Here is a 24587-nt window from a genome sequence, read left to right on the forward strand (position 1 = left end):
TAACATGGAATTTATAGTTGGATTTTCACCAGCAATTAACACCAGTCTTCAGTGCCACACAGAACTTCAGAAATCATTCAAACACATTCTTATTATTATCAATGTTGAAAACAATAGTTGTTTAATATTTTGTGGAAACTAACAATGTAAAAGTCTATACTGTCACAATCATTTTAAAGGCACCCTTGCTGAATAAAAGTCATGCTTTTTATTAAAAAAAAAAAAAAAAGCCACCCAAACTTACATATTTACGCAATTTACCACTTCAGATGCGGTGCCATAGAATCAAAGTTTTCAAAGTTGAAGAAACATCCAAACACTAAATATGTATTATATGTATTATATTATGTACTATGCACAGCAACAATTTTGAAAAGCATAAAGCATTTATTTTCATGCCATTTCATGGTGATTATATTGTTGGCAACAGCAGAATATTTGTGTATAAAAAAAGAACCGTAGACAATCACTGCAGCAACCCTCATCCTATTTAGAGAGCACTCTCAGCAAACAAAGTCTAGAAAGAGTTCTCAAACTAGCCTCTTATACCTGTTTAAGGAATCATAGTACTTGTCAGTACCCATCTGATTTCTCCATGGTGCATCCCGTCTGTGAGAGTAAAGAGACTAACCAGGTCAGAGGTCAACAGCGTGGATCTGAACTATAGTAATCTTCTAAATGCACTGATTCCAACTCAGGTGAAAGGAGAAATATTTCTATTTCAGTGTAGCCCTACTGAAAAGTGCTTCAACCATTTGAAAATGGCATATGCTAAGCAAAAATAATAAGCAAGTCCTTCAAAAAAATGCTGAACGGCTCTGGTACACACTGATCAGATGAGAAGCAACAGCACTGTGCTCTAGTGATGTCAAGCATGGGACCCGACTGCCTGCATTCTGACATGCGATTGTGAGGGGCCCCCGGCCGCAAGCATGTGATGCAAAGCAGTCGAAGCAACAATAATTCAAATTAGCTTTGAGAAAAACAGGACCTGCCGAAGACTTAGATCCCAAAAGCTGGACATTTTCTTCAAAAGGCATAATGAAGTGGTGGAGGTATAATGCACACACTGATTCAGCTCATCAAAACAATGACATGCAAATTATTACCTTCCAATGACTGGTGATTTGCTACCGTTCATGGTGTTTGTCCTCTCCCAAGGCTTTCTGGGCATATCTTTGGAAAAAAAAAAAAAGAAGCAACAAATGTTAAATTTTATGATATTTGCAGTCTTTTTTTTCACATAAAAGCTATGGTATTGCTTTGAAGCCCAGACTGTACACGGAACAACAAAATTATTATTTTTTTTTTTAAATCATACGTGGAATTTATTTAAAAATAAATAGAACATGAACTCCACAGGCTCAAAAACACGCTAATTTATTGAGATGACACTGATTGTACAGGAAAAGAGGAGTTGCCAAATGCTGCATTAGTATTAGCCACATAAGTGAACAACAAAAAAAAAAGTATGGGAAACATTTTCACCTCCATTTTTTAAATGTTGCCCCATTCATTTGACTAACCTAATGATACTTATGGAGCATTATTATGTGGTTAGCTGCATTTTATCATTTGTTTTGAGCACTCCCCACTTACCTGGTGTGCTACAGGCTGACACTTTTGGAGTTATGGTAGCCTCAATGTCATCCTGATAGAAAAATAAAAAGATAATCTGAAAATCAGTCACATAAAGAGTATGATCATATCAATAAGTTACATTAAGAGTAGTCTATATGTACAGATTTAATCAGAGACTGCATGCAGCTGAAAGAAACACTATTAACTCACAGCTTTCTGCTCAGGCTCTGGTGATGATCCCTTATCAGCAATTCTTCTCCTGTATCAAAACAATGGTACATTCTTAAATTTCATTACATTACTGGATATGATACAACATTGTGATAATCTCAAAAACAGAACTTTTCATTAGTAAGTTAGGGTTAGGCCCTGTTTCTATCACTGCAACCATTCTGGCATTCCAGACAGATAAAGCACATAGTTTACCTCCTGGCCAGCAGGGCGCTCATCTCCTCCATCAGACCTCCTCCTCCTGGTAAAAGACCATTTCCACGGGATGCCTCGGGCTTGGCACCACCAGAACACACCGCTGATCCTGCAGCTGGAGCCAGGGGATCATCGCTCTACAGTAACACATAGGATTTGATATTGAACATGTTTAGCATTTTTGATGATGTTTAGAAAAAATAAACCATGTTGTTTCAGCTTTAGTGTGCAGTGCACAGTCAAATATGAACTCTTCCTTTAAGAAACAATATTTGCCCTCTGGAATTTATTGACAGGGACTTTCCGTTTAATTTTTGAAGGCAATTTGTATAATTATCTTGTTTAATATATCTGTGCTGGCTTTTGTCAAATATATCTTATTTTGGAGGGGTATTTTTGTTCATTTTAGTGGCAGTTTTGCTGTTGATTTCCAACCCTTGTACTATGTAAAGATGCTTCAGGTGAAACTCAATGCAAATGAGAGCTATACGGTCCTTCAACTCTTACCCTTGGCACTTTCTTTAGCTTGGCTCCAGCAAGGGCGGCTGCAAGCCCAGACAGGCCCTTGTCCTCTGTGGTGGGCGAGGTGGTGAACAGACCCGAGGGCAAAGGTGGGGCTGGGGGTGGAGGTGGTGCTGGCGGTGAAGCCTGGCCTGAGGGTGGAGGTGGTGGGCCGGGGGGAGGGGGAGGACCTGTTGGGGTAAGCGTGGGGGGCAGAGGTGGTGGGGGAGGAGGAGGGGGACCAGGGGGTGGCGGAGGTCCAGCAGTGGTGGGAGTCACAGTGGAGCTGGGAGGGAGAGGTGGTGGGGGTGGAGGGATCGGTATCCCCTGTACTGAATCTGCAGTGATGAATAAAAAAAGATCATGAAAGTTATAACAGATCACTTGCTGTGCTGAGCAGTCAAACTGTGATATGTTCTGCATCCAGGACTCTTTTGCATTATGAAATTGATCATCACACTCAGAATGAGCTAAATGGATGTCGATATAATATAATTAGTGCTGTAAAAATTAGCGCGTTAATGCAGGCAATTAATGTTTTTCAGTTTAACGCGTTAAAAATATTTAACGCCATTAACGCAGGGGCAGGGCTACGGTTGGCCACCCCCCTCACAAGGAAATTAAGTTTCCAAAATATTTTTATATATTGCAGAACCTTAATATATTTAATATACTTCAGCACTGGTCAAGCGAGCGCAGAAACTGTACTGTGCTCGGAGCATGTGCTCTTCAATTGCACGCACAAGGTGCCGGCGCGTGCTGTACCTTGTATCATTTCATATCAAATCGCAAAATGAAGTTACAAAAAAGGCGATTAAAGTTGTGTGCATGTATGTATTTGTTATATGAGTCACATTTAAGAACATGTCTCTGAAATGCAGTGGTTTCCCAAACTGTCTCCCTCACCTAACACACTCGATTCAACTCATCAGACACTTAAGAACTGAAGCAGGTCAGAAAAGGGAAAGCGATGCGTGTCAGATCGGCATCATTCAGCAGCGGCAGCTCTTAAAGGGACATCAGCCAAAAAAAACTAATAACCAGTTGCTGTGATGTGTATTAATCAAAGATGAAGAGGAAATCAATAACTTATAGCTTTAAGGATCCATCTATATTTAATTTAGAATTTCGTGTTTGATAAATTTATTCAATTTCTGTATATTTCCTATTTGCTGAAGGGCATATGACTTTTATTATAATGGGTTTTTGAAGATTGTTTTAAGTTCACTTAAATTAGAAGTTATTTTAAGTAGTCTAATAAATGAACGGCTAATCAATGGTTAAATATGGGGGGGGGGGGGGGGGGGGCTATTTCATAGAGACATCATGATACTGGCAGTGATACTGGCATTCAGTCATAAAACAAGATGCCATTATGCAAATATAAAAAAATATATATACTGTCTTTGTTGTTTCTACATTCATTTGAAGATTGAATGTGAAATTATCGCAAAGTAAAAGTATTTAAAAAAACGGTGGGATTAATCGCGATTATTTTCAGGAAAAAAAGTGGGATTAATTAGTAAAAACATTTAATCGATTGACAGCACTAAATATAGTATAATATAAAATCATATATACACTAGAGTTCAAAAGTTTGTGGTTTTCATTGTGGTCTTTACTCTCATCTTTGTCCACTTTAATGCATGCTTGCTGAACAAAAAAAATAAAATAAATAAAAATCTTACTGACCCCAATCTTTTGAACAGTAGTGTAATATAAATCCACCACTAATCCTACTAATACTACAACTAATAATAATATTTCAAATAAATAAACAACAAAAACAACAATGACATACAAAGCTCATTCGTAATAGTGAACGAAGACAGATGATATTAAAACATGATGTGAACATACTGAACACTAATCAAAAGCTGATGATCATTATACCAACTTCTACAAGGAAGAAACTGATGATTTATCATAAGAAACAAATGTGTACATCAATTTAACAAAATGCAGAGATGTAATTGTTTCATACCATTAAATCATTAAAATGTAACTTAAAGCTGATTATTGCATCACTTTGTATTATGAGGTAAAAGTCTTCATAATTTAGGAATTTATCAGCTTGACTATACTTAACATTTGGCTTTTTTTGGATATAAACAGTTGAAGTTTTTCAAGACTATATGACATGCATGCCTGTCAAACACACTTAAGTTAATCATATTAGTGTGCAGAATTTAGCTCAGCGTCAAGCTGCACCATGCATATGAAGTGTGAAGTCTAAAACTTCTTCTATAAATAATTCAGAGGAAGAGTGGTTCTTATTTCTTTATTGCTGTTGCCCTGACCTCATATGAAAAGCTCTGCTTACTGTATGCAGTATGCAACATAAAACCTAGTCAAGGACAAAAATGTAATCAAATTAATCTTCATTTTGCTTCTTTTTAAAATAAGGATGTTTCATGAAACAAATGTGTGAATGTGAAGAATAACAAAAAAGGATGTCGGGCGGCCAGTTACAGATCATGTAAAGCTCACGGTTCAATGACAGTTCACTTGTACATGTTGACATTTAGAACTTCTTTACCATAAACCAAGAATCAGAATAAGATGGCTGTGATAAACTGCAGAAAAACACTGATGAGAACTAAAGCGATAGTATCACAGCTTTGCAATCTGTGAGACTCAAATCAAAGTTTCACGAGAGAGAGTGGAGATGTGTTTTCATGCCATGCCATTTCACACAGTTACAGGCCACACAAATGAGCATCCATCAAACCGGTGAACCAGTACAACCCAACAGACAAGACAAAACAGCAAAACATTCCTAAACAAAACAACCCAGCTCAACATGGCAGGCCCCCTCCTTGAACCCCGGGTAGCGGGTTAGTGGAGGCTGAGCAACACAGAAGAGGCCTTACCCGGCTGGCTGGGGAAGTCAGCAGGCTGAGTGGGCGGCTCTGGAGCAGAATAGCAGGAGTCTCCCAACCCAGAGTTTACATAGGCAGGGAAGGCTGTGGAAGGAGAAGGGAGAACAGCAGGCTGGGGTGAGGGACAAGACACAAGGGGAGAGATGGGCAACGTGGGCGAGGGGGAATACAGGGGCGGCGGTGGGGGGTGGCGTCGGGGGCGAAGAGAACAGCTGACCCGAGATGGGTGACGAGGTGTGGAAGTGAAGCGATGTGGGCGGCCCGTTGGGCGCCGAGATGGGCGAGGGGGGTTTCTGGGAGAGTGGACTAGGGGCCGGGATCGCAATCCTCGGGCGAGGACCCGTGGCCTTGCCCGGAGGGCTGCTGATCATGACCGGAGGTGAGGGCGGTAGGGGTGTGAAGTTGTTAGCCATCCAGACCACGGATTTGGAGGCTGGAGCTGGAGGAGGAGCTGGGGCAGGGGGCGGCGGTGTGGGCAGGGCAGGTTGTCTGCGAGGTACAGTGGCGTAATGAGGCAAGACCGGGTGGAAGGCGGAGCCAAGCGACGTGGCGAATCGGGAGGCAGAGTGGCGCAGGGGCGGGGTCGGAGGAGTGGCTGTGGAGGGCGATGGCGTTGGGGGTGGGTAGCTGGGTGTGGAAGGAGACACAGGTGTGGAGGAGGTGGTCTTGTTGTATTCGGGAGGTGGAGGAGTGTAGAGGGTGCTTTCAAATGCTGCACACAACCGGAGGACAGGACAGGATGGGACGGGACGGAGGAAGCGGCAACCGTGCAAAGGGAAAGAACACAAGACAAAGAGAGAAAGGGGGAAGGAGACAGAAGAGAGAAAGGGGGCAAATGAAGCAAGAAATCCAGCAAAGACCTACAAGTCCATCATATGTACTTATTTCTGTCTATGAACAGGGAACACACTGGAATTAGTACAATCGGGTTAGCTGTTGACAACATCATGAACCGGAAAAGATGATCAATTTCAACACATGTGGGAAGAATGTTACACAAACATCTAGTTTAGCATGTAGTACTTTCAGGAGGGAGCACCGAAGGGTTACTGTAAATTCTGGATACACGTCATGTGAGGTTAGTGTCTTAGGATCATCACACACCTGCTACAGACAGTCATCCACTCTCGGCATGCCAAGAAAATGCTAATGAAAACCTGCACTTTTTACAGTCAAATATCACATTAAGATATGAATGGTACAGCGAATTTAACCCAGTAATTATACATTTCAACTGAAACATCATTGGTGATTCATCAGTTGTCTACAAACTTGTACTATGCACAAAAAGTACTGTATGTGCAATGTGGTTGTGTATGTGGTTGGTAAGATTTTTTAAACGTTTCTGAAAAAAGTCCCTTACACTGCATTTATTTTTACATAAATACATTAAAAACAATAATATTTAGAAATATTATAACATTTTAAAATTATTTTCTGTTTTAAAGTATTTTAAAACTTCAAACTTCCAAGCTAGGCTTTCTCTAGCCAACATAAAACTTGTCTATAAACTTTAATAAATGTAATTTATTCCTGTGATGACGAAGCTGAATTTTCAGTAATCATTCCTTCAGTCTCACATGATCCTTCAGAAATTATTCTAATATGCTGATTTGGTGCTCAAGAAACATTTTTATCCCTGGATTCTCTGATGAATAAAAGTATTTTTGTTGTTATTATATATATATATATGTGTGTGTGTGTGTGTGTGTGTGTGTGTGTGTGTGTGTGTGTGTGTATATATATATACACATACACACACACACACACAAACACACACAGAGTGGTGTGAAAAAAGTGTTGGCCCCCTTCCTGATTTGTAATTTTTTTGCATGTTTGTCACTTTAATGTTTCATATCAAACTAATTTAAATATTAATCAAAGATAACACAAGTAAACACAACATGCAGTTTTTGAATGAAGTTTTTTATTCCCCCTAAACCTAATAACTGGTTGGGCCACCCTTAGCAGCAACAACTGCAATCAAGCGTTTGCGATAACTTGCAATGAGTCTGTTACAGCGCTGTGGAGGAATTTTGGCCCACTCATCTTGGCAGAATTGTTGTAATTCAGCCACATTGGAGGGTTTTCGAGCATGAACCGCCTTTTTAAGGTCATGCCACAGCATCTCAATAGGATTCAGGTCAGGACTTTGACTAGGCCACTCCAAAGTCTTCATTTAGTTTTTCTTCAGCCATTCAGAGGTGGATTTGCTGGTGTGTTTTGGATCATTGTCCTGCTGCAGAACCCAAGTTTGCTTTAGCTTGAGGTCACGAACAGATGGCCGGACATTGTCCTTCAGGATTTTTTGGTAGACAGCTGAATTCATGGTTCCATTTATCACAGCAAGTCTTCCAGGTCCTGAAGCAGCAAAACAGCCCCAGACCATCACACTACCACCACCATATTTTACTGTTGGTATGATGTTCTTTTTCTGAAATGCTGTGTTTCTTTTATGCCAGATGTAATGGGACACACACCTTCCAAAAAGTTCAACTTTTGCCTCGTCAGTCCACAGAGTATTTTCCCAAAATCTTGGGGATCATCAAGATGTTTTCTTTCTTATGGTGGAGTCATGAACACTGACCTTAACTGAGGCAAGTGAGGCCTGCAGTTCTTTAGATGTTGTTGTGGGGTCTTTTGTGACCTCTTGGATGAGTTGTCGCTGTGCTCTTGGGGTAATTTTGGTCGGCCGGCCACTCCTGGGAAGGTTCACCACTGTTCCATGTTTTCACCATTTGTGGATAATGGCTCTCACTGTGGTTCGCTGGAGTCCCAAAGCTTTAGAAATGGCTTTATAACCTTTTCCAGACTGATAAATCTCAATTACATTTTCTCATTTGTTCCTGAATTTCTTTGGATCTCAACATGATGTGTAGCTTTTGAGGATCTTTTGGTCTACTTCACTTTGTCAGGCAGGTCCTATTTAAGTGATTTCTTGATTGCGAGCAGTTGTGGCAGTACTCAGGCCTGGGTGTGGCTAGAGAAACTGAACTCAGGTGTGATAAGGGGGGGGGGGGGGGGGGCACTTTTTCACACAGGGCCGTGTGGGTTTGGATTTTGTTTTCCCCTCATAAAAAAACCCTTCATTTAAAAACTGCATGTTGTGTTTATTTGTGTTATCTCTGATTAATATTTAAATTTGTTTGACGATCTGAAACATTAAAGTGACAAACATGCAAAAAAATAAAAAAAAATCAGGAAGGGGGCCAACACTTTCACACCACTGTATATGTACTGTACTGTGTGTGTGTGTGTGTGTGTGTGTGTGTGTGTGTGTGTGTGTGTGTGTGTGTATGCATGTATGTATGTAAAAAAATATATATATATTTTTTTTTTAATCTGGCCCGTCACTTTAAGCCTGGCCTTCAATAAAATCTGTATAATTATGGAACTATAAGGATTTTATTGAAGGCCGGGCTTAAAGTGGCAGGGGCCCCGTCTCAAGGCAATACATTTTGCAACATATTTAAGGGTGTTTATATATGACATGCATGTAAATTCATGTTTTGGTTTATGGTGAGACTGCACTGTAAGAGTCACTGCCTGCCATATGTTGGCCAAATCTTTCCGCTCTAGTGATTCTCATAAGCAGCCTGCAGACACAGCTGCCCTCCTGCTGCGTGAAACCCACCACGCCCCCCTGAGCATACTTCAAAATACACGTCAACACACAGGCAAACACAAATTATCATGCCCTACATTCAGGTCATCTCCTTATTAACACTTTCCTATTATTCACGCTGGCTTCATGACTTAAGTACCCCTGATTTCTGTTTATCCCTTGTTTTAAATTATAATGTAACCTATCTGTACCTTGCTTTCTTCCATTTCATTTTCCTCCTCTGCCTTTCCACACTACTAGCTTTGACAAGCAGACCACATGACCCGTGATGTAGCACAGTATGATCACCAAAGTGACTTAATGAAATTCTTCCACTCCTAAAGCACAGGCGGTCACATGGCAAGACCTATCGGCTGTGCACCAGAGAGACTAATCCAAATTTATTAAATCAACTTGTGACTAAGATCCTCACATAATGGTTTTTAATAATAATGAGTTTATTTATTTAGCACGAACATTATTGGATATACTACTCTGAAGTGAAAAAGAGAATGGTTAGCTGATAGTTGTGGCTATAAATATCCATTTACACCAAAACCAAGTGTCTGTATTTCTACTAGTGCTCCAACTAATGATACAGATTTTGTTATATCTATTTGCCAAAATCTCATTGTATTTTTTTGATAACTCTTAGCAAAAAGCAGAATTCTCCAAGACATGACTCAGAAAAGTCACTGAGCCAAGACAAGACCCACTAAAAATACAACTGCCATGCAGACGTCTTTCCAGACAGAGAACTCAATCCGGTGTCAATTCAACACTCAGAATAAAACATTAAGAGCACCAGTCAGTCAGTACTGCAGTGAGAAATGCATCAACTGCAGACTAGCTGTACAATGATTTGTCTAAGCAGAATGTACTTTAAAAAAATGACACTTAAGCATTTGTCAGAAATTTGTGATTTCTTGCCTTCCTTGAGAACATTTGGAAGTATGTAAAAAAACATCACTGTTCTAATCTAATATAAAGTGGAAAGACAGTCATGATTTACACTTGACTGCCAGTGCCAGTTTTCTGTAAAATTATGTCTCCTTCCCAAATCGGATTGCCAATATATTAATGTTGTGTTAGTAATTTCGATTCAACATTCCTGAGCAATCGATGCTGCATTTAAAGGGTTTCTGACATCCCTGCTGTGGAACAAACTATTACATGACTACCAAATAACACAGATTATTTGATACAATGATCACACATGAGCTATACTAAACTGCTCAAATATTTAACACTTGAAATGACAGTTGTGCCTATCAAAGCCTGAGGCCTGACCTCTCACACATTATCTGTGGAATAAACATCCCCTCCCCCATCTTGAGAAGAAAAATGTCTATTTTTGGCACATGATTCTGAGCAATGTATGCAATCTGTATTTATGAAAATTGACCATGTTTAGTTTCTTACTGAAGGTTCCTGGTCTTATTGTGAACAATGTCTTATTCTAAACGAACAAAAAAAGTAAAATCTTTCCTATTTTCTACTAACTTGCATCCAATCTAACCCTGATGGCCAAAAAACATGCCCAACATTTTCTTACTCAGTACTGTGGTTCTCTCAGAAATTTGTCAAATTACAAGAGTAAAACAGGTTACAGCAACATTTGTGTTGACAGCTGCTAAAGATCCACAGCCTTTTTCGCCTGTCACCTAAATTCTTGAGTTTTGGCAGGTTACCCATAATCCTAGTGGGCTGTACACAGGACAGCATGAGGGAAACATGGTTAGTGTGTGCAGTTCTCCCTGAGTTTCGTCATCTTTCAAGCTGTTGATTGAGACTCTTCCAACATACTAACAGATGGACACGTCAGGAGAAGATCACCTATTGATATATTAAGACGCCAGGAGGTGCTGACCCTTCCTTCATACAATAGCTTTACGCAGATCTAGAGACCAAATACATACTAAAAATATATTTTACATGAAGAAACACGAAAAGAAACACCCGAGCCAGAGATGCACAACAGCAGATATTATTAATTCAATTTTTAATTGACTTTTTTTTCTGAGGTGTCCAATATAAGTGACTTTCGGTCACTTGTTTCCACCAATTTTTAGATGTTAAAATACGCTTTAATTTATCGCTTTAAAGGAACAACTCTAGATTACAAAAGATTTAACCCTTTAAAAGGTATTTCTTGAACACTGCTTTCTTATAAAGATCCTACTTTTTTTATTCAAACAGTTTTTTCCTTATCAGATGAATATCCAAATGAATATCCATTTTTCATATTGTATATTATGTTGTTGTGGTGCCTACATTCACTTAAGTATCACAAACTGATTTAACGTTGACAAGAACAGCACTGATTTTTTAAATTCTTTTTACACAAAATAGTACAGATTTTTAATCTTTTGTTTATCGGTTATCAGCCATGGCATGGAAATCAGCAATAATTGTAATATTGGTGCACCCCCGGTCAAAAAAGCGTTTAAATGAAATTCTAAGAGCTTAATAACTGCAACACTGTAAGAAATGATTTCTAACAGATAATAACAGCATTTCACAGGCATTTGCATGCTAAGCATAGTGAAAAACAGAAGAAAAGCCACTTGTATTGTTAGTTTGTGTTAAAACCTCGTTCATTTTTTGACTCCAGCCCGTCGTGTCTACATCTTATCTGTCAATCCTATCTATAAAAAGATGTTGGAGAAAATGAAGATGCTCACCGGCATTGGAGATGCGTCTTCCTCTCTCCCAGTCCATCTGCTCTCTGTCCAGCTGCTCTTGGTGCTCCCTTTCTTGCTTCTCTCTCTCGGCACGCTCTCTCTCCATCAGCTCCCGTTCAGCACGCTCCCGTTCTTGGCGTTCTCGCTCCAGCTGCTCCTGCTCTTCACGCTCACGCTCCAGGCGCTCCAGACGTTCCTGCTCGGTACGTTCCCTCTCCAGTCGCTCTTGTTCCTGATGCTCCCGCTCCTGACGTTCCCTTTCGCTGCGTTCCCGTTCCAGCATCTCTCGTTCCTGCCGTTCTCGTTCTAGCCGCTCTCGCTCCAGCCGTTCCTTCTCTTGCTCCTTCTGACGCTGGAGCTCTTGCATCTGCCTGAGGACACATGAGAGTAGAAGGGAACTTACTACTTATACTATAGGCCTATGTCAAGTCACCTTTATTTATATAGCGCTTTTAACAATGTAAATTGTGTCAAAGCAACTGCACAATATCCCAAAAAAAAAGGAAATAGTGTGTCAAGTGTAAAAAAAAAAAAAATTGCAATCAGGTCGACGATATCGCTGGAAATGAATTGTCCCCAAGTAAGCAAGCCAGAGGCGACAGCGGCAAGGAACCAAAACTCCATCAGAGACAAAATGGAGAAAAAAAACCTTGGGAGAAACCAGGCTCAGTCGGTATGTATGTATGTATGTATGCATACATATATACACCCATATATATATATATATATATATACACACACATACACACAAACACATAATATAAACACACACACTACTTATATTATATATAACGTATACTTTGTTTACTAGAACCTGAAGTGAACCTCTAATAGCAAAAAAAAAAAAAAAAAAAAAACAGAAATAAATTAAAAATATATTTATGCTACCACTGTTGTTTTTTTGTTTTTTTCTCAGTCTCTGCCCATTAAAATAAACAGGCTGTTGGTGGAATTAACAAGATGGCCTTAAAGCGCCTTTGGGACATATTCAGTAAGAAAAGCTTTTATAGATGACCAATGAAAATGATTTGCTTTCTTCCAGATAAGGAGACAGATGATCGCTAAAATACAAGCAGTGCAGTACATCATATCATACACTAGAGGGTAGCACACTCAAGTGAATAACAAGAGGTGCCAACTTCAGCATCCAGACCAGCTCGTCTGCAGATGTTCTGCTAAGGGTTTATGAAAGATTTGCTCGTCAGTCCTCTTGTGCTTAATCAGCATCCAGCACGTCCTCATGCCCAGAAATCCAGTGTGTACTTACATTAGAGAGCCAGAGACATTTAGACTGTGGACAGCAGGGACAGTAAACGAAGAAAAATGGGCTGTTTGCAGCTCTGGCGCTGAAGCAGGACAGATGGACCTAACTCGAAGAAGAGGGGCTGAACAAATTGGAGAGCATTCATGAATGAAAACAAATGAAATGCAAAGAGCCTAACAATATGAAGAGTCATCGTGTAAGGTTCATCTTCCAGGCTGTCCATAACATGTTGTCTTTTTGTCAAATTTGACTTCAAAGAAACATAAAAAAATAAGTCATTACTCACAATCATGTTGTTCCAAACATGCTATAATAACAAATAAATATAATAATAAAATAAATAAATTAGTGCTGTCAAACGATTTAAGTTTTTGTTTATGCAATATATGCATATGTACTGTGTATATTTATTATCTATATGAATACACACACATACAGTTTTCCTATATATTTTGAAAATATTTCCATGTATATATTTAAATGAATATAATTTATATTATACATATATTTAATATACAAATATAACATTTTCTTAAATATATACATGCATGTGTGTGTATTTATATACACACATAATAAATATACGTAGTACACATATATTATGTAAACAAAAACTTTTCATTTGGATGTGATTAATTGCTATTAGTTTTTATATAAATAAATAAATGTATACATTTTAATATTAACCTTGGATATATATTATATTTATATTTTTTATATATTTTTATAATTATTTTGGTGTAACTATTGGGAAAAGCTGTGGAAGCGCGAGTCATCGAGTCAATGAGACATTTTAGGAGGCAAACTATTCTTTTAAGACACCCACTTGAACTTTTTGTTAACTTGTATAACTGTTGAGGTTTAATAGTTTAAACGGTCTCCCACTGTGTTTGTGAAAAGAGACAGCTATCATGGGAAACTGGATAGATGATAAATAAGACGCATCAATCTCTCATCATCAGGGTTTGCATTAAAACAGGTGATCTTCTCTCTCCATCTGGCTAATAATCTCCCACACGTCTTTTTGTATGAATGGGTGTGCATGATGTCATTTCCTGGGACCTTGCCAGACACACCTTCCACTCAGTATGACAGTCATCATCATGAAAAAATACTAGCTTAGATGCAGTAACATCATGCCTCCACATGTTTCCAAAGAAGAGAAGATGGGAAACCACACCTCAACCTAAGAGAAGAGCAACCTTTAGAAGAGCAAGTTTACGCCTAAGGCTCCAACGGATGCAGTCACACCTGAATTGATACAGTCACTCCTGCTGTCTCATCAGTCCTGTCATCGAAATCGACTTCAAACCTCAGATCAAAGCTACAAAGCAAGACATTATCTCAAATGCAGGGCCATTCACATTTATATCAAAATATCAAATGTTCTACTTTTAAGTAACCGGATTAGTTCACTTCCTGAATAAAAATTTCCTGATAATTTACTCATCCAAGATGTTCATGTCTTTCTTTCTTCAGTCGAAAAGAAAGTTTTTTTTAGGAAAAGATTCCAGGATTTTTCTCTATATAGTGGACTTCAGTGGGACCCAACAAGTTCAAGGTCCAAATTGTGACTTCACGCAATACAACGTTAGTTCGTGTACTTCGATTCAAAATGGTAGGGTAGGCTATGTCACTTCAAAATTGTCAGACATCATTTTTTTACCCTTTTTTGTAAAGGGCGTTTCACTTTCTTTGCATGTTCGCTTTGTAAACACTGGGTCGGTACTTCCGCCTTTCCAACGTGACTGCATAATGGTTAAAAAGTATTTAATTTTCTTTTTTCCCCTCTCGATTGTTTCGCTAGATAAGACCTTTATTCCTCGGCTGGGATCGTGAAGAGCCCTTTGAAGCTGCAATTTGGAGCTTCAATCCATTGGGTCCCATTGAAGTCCACTATATGGAGAAAAATCCTGGAATTTTTTCCTCAAAAACCTTGATTTCTTTTCGACTGAAGAAAGAAAGACATGAACATCTTGGACGACATGGGGTTGAGTAAATTCAAGAAATGTTTATTCTGGAAGTGAACTAATCCTTTAATATAATTCAGCATTTGCATATGTACAGTTGATTAAATACTGAACGATAACTGCATTACAAACCCCTCCTGCTCTAGCAACTGTTTCCTTCTACCTTATCAGACTGTTTTATAATGAATGAATTTTACACAAGATATCCAAAAATGTAGTAAACCACTGTCTAGGCACTTAAAATAGTGACACAATGTACTTTACACTATTTTCTTTAAATAAATGTAGAGAAGTGCAGGCCGTGGGTTAAATTATGTGTCAGTCTTCATTCTCAAATGAATGTGTAACATCAGTAAGAACATACATTTGCTCCAAGGTAAATTAATATAAATGTAATGACTCATAATGATTCAGGTCATAGTAGAGGTGACAGCTAAAGAATTCAGAGTATCATAGTGTTGAATAGCTTGTAACAGTTCTGTTCAAATCTTTTTCAAATGAGGCTCTCTCTTTAGTTGACTGATGGCCATTGAATCTGATGGTGTGTTCAAATATCATATTTATGAACTGAACGCACATGGAAACTCTGAACTTTCTTTAAGCCCAGAGTTGGGAGCATGTTAGTATGAAAATACGATGGACACAATGGATGTAGCATTCATTTGTTTTGTCATTTAATATAAAACTAGGTAAGGTATGGCTTCAAAGGATCCATCCTTAAACATCTGAAACAGACACAACAAAAGCACCTGGTAATTCGAGGGGAATAAAACTATATAGAGCTAACAGTGAATCCACAAGGGCCACTATATGTAGATCTTCCAAAAGGAGCTTCCATATGCTTGTTCTACTGCCCGAGTTCTCTATATCTGATTAATTTAGTTGCCTTGTTTCAGAGTTGTTCTTGTACCTGGGTTCCCAGAGAATTGTATTCTGAGCCACTCCATTATGAAATGCTATTGAGGCGTGTAGTGAGAGTATGTCCCACTTCCCCCAAAATCCCTGCTGAGCCTGAGCCATGCTCTCAGAGATGTAATTAAAGAGCAGAGGAAGCCTCGTTCATGTCTGTGATAATATACTACCCCAAAAGACCATGGCAGCCATACCGGAGCCATCCATAAGTCATCCCTGGATAGGGTTTAAGAACAAGCCCCCTATAGAGATGAGCGCTGACTGAATGCTTAGAAGAAATAGGATCAAATGGATATGTGATATTAGAGGCCTATATTTAATTTCCATGACACATATGGGTTAGGCGAGGTTAACTTTTCACGATGCTTACTGCCGTGCAATCCCAGTGATCCTACAGGGGTGGAGAGATCATAATATCCTCATGGGCTTCTTGTTTTCGGAAGCTGCTAAACTTAGAACAAACATTACTTTAAACCAAACTAGCATTTGAGCAACAGGAAGACGGATTTATGGGATCAAATGTGTGCGCTCCTTGTTTCTTAAATAAGAACGACACCCCAGACCTGTTTGCAAGTGCAGTTTGCACCGTTTCGGTTGAGAGCTTTATTTGTGCGTAATCCTATCGGACACATACGCATTCCCTGGCATAGGAGATCACAACATTCTGAAATAACGAGCAGCACAAACACTTAAAATTAGAAGCAGGCTCTGCTCTCTCAGGCGAGAGACTGGAAGGGGCCAAAATATGGGGTTGAGGGGTTCAGCAACCTGGGCAGCTACACTAAGGGCTAATTTTAGGCCTTTTTCAGTTTACATTTTCAAGTAGCACCTCTTTCTGATCATGTCAGGAAAGCAAGCAATCTAGTTCTTCAACATTCCAGTGCATTTATATAACAACCCCTTTCAACAAAACTCATGGCCACTTAAAGGTACGGTTTTGTTCCACTGCACAGACATACTAAAGCATGACAGGGATTGTTCTCATATTTTGGAGCAGACCCAGAAATACTTGTGAAAGGGTCATCCAGTTTACTTTCAAGAAGTTAAGCCTGCCCACATAGTGAGAAAGTCAAGAAGTCCCTTAAAAAATATATTTTAAAACAATGATCAAATAGCAGGCAACTGACCAAAACCTATATCAATTTGGAATCTGCACTAGTTTATGGCAGTTCTACTGCAGTTTAGAGAATCCTTAATATCGGAGAAACTACAAGCAATGCAAAATTTGCTTACCCCCCCCCCCCCCACCCCCCCTCCCTCCCTCCCTCAAACACTCCCTTCTCGAGCATGGAAGGACTTAAAAAGATGGGAAACATGCAGCAGATCCATTTATTGGCGTCTCCGTTCCTGACATCAGTTACCAAGGAAACAGTAGCTAAGGGAGTGTAGGCGGCTCACAGCCTGATTCAGAATGTCTTCTAACAACTTACTACAGATTCCTAAGGCAGTATGACTTTATTAGGTTTTAAAACAGGAGTACTACAATAAAAACATACAGGATAATCAGATATAGATTTTTTTTTGGCAAAACAAAACAAATCTGTATTGCATAGAAAAATAATTACATTGGTGCTCATCACGTCATCACATTACCTTAGAATAAAATACCCATTCGTTGAGTATTTTGTAAAATTTTCCAGTTAAAAAAAAAAATCATTTCAAATCATAGGACTGTGCTACAAATAATCCTTATCCATAAATTTTAACTGAACGGGCTGTAAATTTTCATTATTTTTTTATTTTCAGAAGTTAGGAGAATAACATTACATTTAGTATTTAATGAGACTTGATATACAAACAATATCTACAGAATATCTCTTTTCAGCTTGCTGCATTATTTTCATATTTCCTTTGTATTCTGCTGTAAGTAAATGAAAAAAAAACACATACTGTGCATTTGTGGTCCGCTCTCCCAAGTTCATTTATGATATAAACCATGAATAATTTTCTGCACTCTAAAAAATGCTGGGTTAAATACAACTCAGTGCAGGGTAAATATTGGACAGAACACATGCTGGGTTGTTTTCAACCTGGGTCTAAACAACCCAATCGCTGGGTTCGTCCATATTTTACCCAGCACTGGGTTGTATTTAACCCAGCATTTTTTAGAGTGTGGAATGCACTAAGAATCTTTCATTTTTCTCCCCAAATCTTCATGTCTATTTCCACATGGATGCTGTAAAATGTAATTGTTATGAAATATAGACATATTACTATAATGATATTTAACACGCCCATAATATTGCTGCGGATAGAATTGGGATCTTTAGGAGTTATTCGTGGTATGCTGGGAGTAGTTTGTTGATGCTTTTACACTTTTAAATTTCCTTTTAATGATCGATGGTTAAAAGGTGAGTGAAAGTCAACCTCATTATACCTAGTTTTTGAAAATGCTTATAATTGTGTTCAGAGAGCGAACCTTTTGCTGACTGCTTACGGTGTAAACCGATATGGTGTAAAAAGTTACTCCCATAATTTGCAACACATGGGGTGTTGGAAAAATGTGGATAAAGTGAAAAGAAAAAAAAACTGTCAGCTTAGTGAAACAAGAAACATTTATTTTCATTATACACGTACAACACTTTTAATATTTAATAAAGAGTTGCTTTAAGTAAATGCAACTTGTTTTAATTAAACTCTCATGAAGAAGTAATGTATGTGAAGATGCATGTCTAGATTGAAGACGCCAAAATGCTGTATGAAGATTAGTGGTATAAAAGAAAATCATAAGTAGTCCAAAATATCACAACCAATATTTGAAAAAAATGGCTTGAAAATCTAAAAAATAATTATGTGCAGAAAAAGCCCACATTGACTAAACAATGACAAACCATTGTGTGCAAAAGAGCAGAATGAGCACCATATTGAAGTCTTTTTGGCAAGTCAAACTCCCCTCTCTCCTGGAGGCTCGGCAATTTGGTTATCATTGGCTGTGTCCAAGCTAAGCCATATGGTGTCTTTTTCAAGGCTTCCTCCAAAATTTCAACAAATTTGGGCCCAGCTCACTGATTCCCCCTTATGCAGAAGGAAGAACATCTTTGAACAGAGAGGGCGGTATACAGCACATCCCGAAGGAGCTCAGAAAGCAGGATGTGGGCTTTCTGTAGCTGAAGGGTCATTCATAAAGAGATGACAGACATCCGGATGAGGCTGCTGAGCGATCCGGCGCATTATTGTGCTGAAGAGTGAAGAAGTGGCTATGATTATGACATTCAGCTTTAAATGATGCTATCAGTCTGCTAATGAGGTGGTGGCTCTTTTCTCGCCCTGCTAGCGGGATATGGTTGGGGAAAATGTTCTTTTGTGTCTCCACCTGACAGATGTGCTGAAAGCCAGCAGAGCAGCAAACCTGTATCAGCGTCGCGCTGACTATTTATATCCTCCATTATGCCACTTCATGTCTTTTTAATCAAATACTAATACGGGATATTTTTGGCTCACTGAACACGAGTCGACCCACATGTCACTGCAGTCCTGCTGGAGTTGGAACGGCCAGTAGAAAACATGAAAGCTAAAAACTACAATCTATATTTTTATACATATAATCCCCTGGAAACTGTATAATCCGTGATGTTCTGGTGATGGGAGACATGGCCAAATATTTATTTTTCCCAGCAGGAAAGTAATACAAATATAGCATGTCTCAGTACAGCGGATAGCATACATTTCAGAGCTAAAGGGGTATAATTGCCCCACAAGATCATTTTTGAGGTTGTTCGAGAGCTTTTTGTCATCATTTCATCGTGAGGTTTACAGAAATGCTCGAGTCCCTAATTCAAAGCATGTGTGTACTAAAACTCTCCACAAAATTAAAAGACAAAAAGAACACAATTCCGAAAAATTGCTCCGGGAAGAAACATCCTGTGCCTCAAACATAGTGGTTGTTTTGCACAAACAAACAAAAATGGACACAGACTCATACTAAAAGAATTTAGATGTAAAACCACAGAGAATTTTCTTGAAGTCTCTATTTTGAATTAAAACTGCACTTTTCAGTCATTGCTTCAATGTAATTATTACAAGTATTAGGATAATACAACACCAATTTCTTTAAAATCATGTATCATTTTAAGGTGATCTGCACTGGTCAAACTACTTGCAATTAAGATAAATGAAAAGTTGTGTTATGCATATAAAGTTCTGTCTGTAATTCAATGTCTTTTCAAGGTAACCGTTCAATCGGTGCATTATAAAAATAACTAAAATTCCAAGTAGCACCTTCCATGCAAGCATGTGACCTTTATTTTAAAATGATCTCAGAAATCCTTTGACAAGCCACCAGAGTCCTGTGGCCTGTCTGACAGCACTACTAATTCGTCTTCTGACAGTATGCAGATGCCCCGATGGCTGTTTATGAATTGTCTGTGAGTAACCTGCCTCTCATTCCTTTCTTCTGCTCTCCTTCACAGCAGCATTGTATCAGGTTTGCATCACGAGATGACATCAGACACCAAGCATGCACCCAGTTCCATTGACTGCAATAGCTAAATATGGCTGTGGGCCGGCACGCTGCGGCCGGCAGGGTGGGCGGCAGCAGGCCAACTCTATTACACGCACTCAAAGACATTCTTTTAGAGAATGTGAGCCCTTTACTTTCTGGCAGATCTTCCACAGAAAGGGGAAAATATCCTTATAAGGAACATTTCCACTATATGTACGCTACAGCACCTGACTGATGAACACAAGATGTTAGAACGTATGAATGACTGTTCCAACTTCCTTAAAGGGATAGTTCACCCCAAAATGATTATTGATAACCCTCATGTTTCTTTTGAGCGAGTCAAAAACAGTGTGCAACCAGTGGTTTCCGATTCCTAAATTTAATGACTTGAATGAATTGGTACTTTAATGATTAGTTCAAAAAGACAAGTTGCTGATTGTAAATCAGTTTGAAATACTGCCCTGAGTTATTTACACAAATAATGGTAGCAGTTTATTTTATAGTCCTGCTACTCATATACTTGTTACATTAATTATAATAACCGGGTAATAACTAGGTACTTACCCTGAACCTACCCCTAAACCTAACCCAAGTAGTTAACTTGTATGAAACCACAAAACCTTAAGTCGCCGGGGTATATTTGTAGCAATAGCCAAAAATACATTGCATGGGTCAAAATTATAAATTTTTCTTTTATGCCAAAAATCATTAGGATATTAAGTAAAGATCATGTTCCATGAAAATATTTAGTGAATTTCCTACCGTAAATATATCAAAACTTAATTTTTGATCAGTAATATGCATTGCTAAGAACTTCATTTAGACAATTTAAAGATGATTTTCTCAATATTTAGATTTTTTGCACCCTCAGATTCCAGATTTTCAAATAGTTGTAGCCAAATATTGTCCTATCCTAACAAACCATACATCAATGAAAAGCTTATTTATTCAGCTTTCAGATGATGTAGAAATCATTTATGACTGGTTTTGTGGTCCAGGGTCACATATATTATCCAGTACTTCCTTAAGTACACTGTAAGCACAGGTAAGTGCACATACTGTAAAATAAAGTGTAACAAATAACTAAGAGTCTCTTTTATATGTAAGAAAAATCGAATCTTAATTTAACAGGGTTGTAAATCAAAAAAACTAAATATGTACCATATAATACAATTCCTTGAACAATGGAAATATCAAAGAGGTGGATGGTAGTGTTCTTTTTAACAAAAAGTATTAAAAATGATCTTCATTTATTGAAATTAGGTTGAAAAAATATACAGCTAAATCAAAATACTATTATTATTAATAATAAAAATGACAAAAGAAAAAATTACTATAATTTCAACTAAATTTAAAACAGAAACTGAAAAATAGCTAATAACCTAATTTAACATATTAGAAATATATCATTTTAAACAAATAATAATAAAACTGGATGGGTCCCATAATTTATTTTTGCAGTCTATTTAATCTGTCCCAGCACTAAAACATTAGAATACAAAACGGACAAAATTATTTCACAGAACATTATTTGAGTAAAAATAGTCAGTTTTGAAGGGAAGGCCAGAGCTATTAAGCCCTCCACAGCATTAAACTATGCAAAAGAAAGCACTGTCTATCCCATACTATTTTAATAAACCCCATAACATTGCCTTGATTTGACATACACCTGATTATAAATCAATATCGTGTCTGCGGTGTACTGAAGCCATGCACCCTCCTCGCGCGCTTCACTATGCCGTGGAGCATATCTGTCTGGAGTGAAAAAGCCAGCCAAACAATATTTGTTATGCAGGACTCGCAGCATTGTCCAATGCCGTCCTCGCCTGGCTCACAGCACGCAGGGAATACACCAATGGTTAATGTTTAACAGGCTGCAGGGGCTCTGCAGATAAAACCTGTGAAGATTTGACATTTCTTCTGTAGCAGAGAAGTAGGACATGACCACTGCTGAGTCACCATCAAAAGACTGAGATCATATACTACAGAGCATCCCAGACTCCCTTGGGTTCGTCTCATGGAATGATGCATCACTGATGGAGAAACACTCACACAGCAGATCTGTAGAAGATCTTTCTCTCTCCGTCGAGGCAAAGGCTAATAACTTTCATTAAGTCATTAACGACAACACAATTTTAAAATAGACCCTTTTTACATAATAAATGTCTCAACTCTTACTGTGAATGATTTGTCACGTACGTTAATCTAAAGAAAAATTGGGCAGAAGTATTTTCATATTCTTTCTGCTCCTTTGTAATGATTTTTCAGCTGAAAAAAATAAATAATTCAGCTGAGTTTAAAAAAAATATAAATATATTTATACCGAGCTTCACAAATTAGTGAAGTGGCTTTAAGATAAGAGCTAGAGCAGTGAAAATTCCCGTTTCCACCATCAGGGCAATAATTAAGAATTTCCAATCAACAAGAAAATGTTATGAATCTGCCTGGAAGAGGACATGTGTCTATAACGTCCTAATGCACGGTGAGGAGGATAATTTGAGTGGCCAAAGACTCAAGGACCACAGCTGGACAATTGTTGAGAAAGGTTGAGTTTTGGGGTCAAAAAACCTTTGTTGGAAAAAAATAAAATTGTCAAACAGCCCCTACATCACCACATATTGTTCGAGAGGGTTTCAAGAAAAATTCTCCTCACTCAAGAGAACACCTGACAAGAGATCAGGGACCATTCCTTCATCCAGAATCACTCCAGGTCCTTCAGATTCCCAGCTCCATGTTGGTGGTGCTTCTCTTCAGTTCACCTCACTCATTTTCTATAGGCTGCAGGTCAGGGAACTGAAATGGCCATAACAGAAGCTTGATTTTGTGCCCAGTGACCCATTTGTGTGTTGTTTTTAAGGTTTGTTTTTGGATTATTGTCTGGTTGGCAGATCCAATCATGGCCCATTATAAGATTTTTAAGAGAGTCAGTCACTTTTAGATTTTTTATCTGTTGGTATTTGATAGAATCAGTGATGCAATGAGTCTGAACAAGATGTCCAGGACCTCCAGCAGAAATATAGGCCCACAACATTAAAAATACGGCAGTATATTTCATTGTACACATGGGAGTACTTTTTATCCCCGTGTTCACCAAACCCATCTTGAGTGTTTACTGCTAAAATGCTAATTTTTTAGTTACATCTGACCATAGAAGCCAGTCCCATTTGAAGTTCCAGTCATGTCTGACAATTGAATATGCTGGAGATTGTTTTTTGGTGAAAGCATTTTCTTTTCTTGATTTTTTCTTGAAGCCCTCCCAAACAACATGGTGATGTAGGTGCTGTTTGATCATTTCTTAAAGGTTTTCTGACCCCGAAACAACCTTTTTCTGCAATTCTCCAGCTGTGATCCTTGAAGAGTCTCTGGCCACTCAAACTCTCCTTCTCACCGTGCATTAGGAAGATATAGACACATGTCCTCTTCCAGGCAGATTCATAACATTTTCTGTTGATTGGAAATTCTTAATTATTGCCCTGATGGTGGAAATGGGAATTTTCACTGCTCTAGCTCTTTTCTTAAAGCCACTTCACTAATTTGTGAAGCTCAATTATCTTTTGCTGCACATTAGAAATATATTCTTTGGTTTTTCTCATTGTTATGGGTGATTAATTTGGAATTTGGCCTTTGTTTTGTTTTCCCTCCTATTTAAATTTCTGTGAAACAGGAAGCCATGGATGAATAATTTCATGTTCATAATCACGCTGTGCGCTTAAAATTGTGAATATGAATGGGAATATATTTCAGATATATTTTACTCATAAGAATTTCTAGGGGTACCAGTAATTGTGTCCAACATGTACTTGAGAAAAGAAAAAAAAACATTTCAGAATGATATTTCCCCCCATTTTAAATTCTTATTCTCCAATGAAAGCTTAGATTTTTGTGATTTTTAAAATAAAAGATCAAAAGGATTAACAATGCACATTTATTTTCACAGCCTTCTTTTATCATATTTACCAAGGGTACCAAAAATTCTGACCACGTGTGTATATACTTTTTCATTTTTCAGACAAATAATTGTTTAGAAAAATAGTTTTTGTAAACTGCCATGCTGACCAACAGGACTTAAAATCATTATTCAAAATACAGCACTGACTCTTGGTAACATTTTAAGCCTTACTGCAATGAATACCAATAGAGATGCAATAGTTGCATCAATGGCATTCTATTATTAAAGCAAAAAGCAGAAAGAAAACTCTGACAAGCAAGCAGTGAGCTTTGAGCATGTATATTCCAGTCAAGCAGCCTCAACCTTGACTGCTGCTTCCTTTGGGAACTCATTGCAGAAAAGCTTTTCATTAACAAGACCAGGGTGAATAACA

General features: G+C 38.3%; 1 pseudogene across 1 annotated transcript in view; it reads right to left on the reverse strand.

Moving 5' to 3' along the window:
• Positions 1-24587, reverse strand: part of LOC306880685 (protein enabled homolog) — a 78920-nt pseudogene that overhangs the window by 5517 nt on the left and 48816 nt on the right. The window contains exons 5-11 of the transcript in view: positions 11679-12049; positions 5382-6102; positions 2515-2846; positions 2008-2144; positions 1792-1840; positions 1600-1651; positions 1110-1176 (exon numbers count right to left, since the gene is read on the reverse strand). The product of the transcript in view is annotated as a protein enabled homolog (transcript). The remainder of the gene's footprint in view (positions 1-1109; positions 1177-1599; positions 1652-1791; positions 1841-2007; positions 2145-2514; positions 2847-5381; positions 6103-11678; positions 12050-24587) is intronic.

The sequence above is a fragment of the Barbus barbus genome (genome assembly GCF_936440315.1).
Source record: "Barbus barbus genome assembly, chromosome: 14".
In the NCBI taxonomy this organism is placed as follows: domain Eukaryota; kingdom Metazoa; phylum Chordata; class Actinopteri; order Cypriniformes; family Cyprinidae; genus Barbus; species Barbus barbus.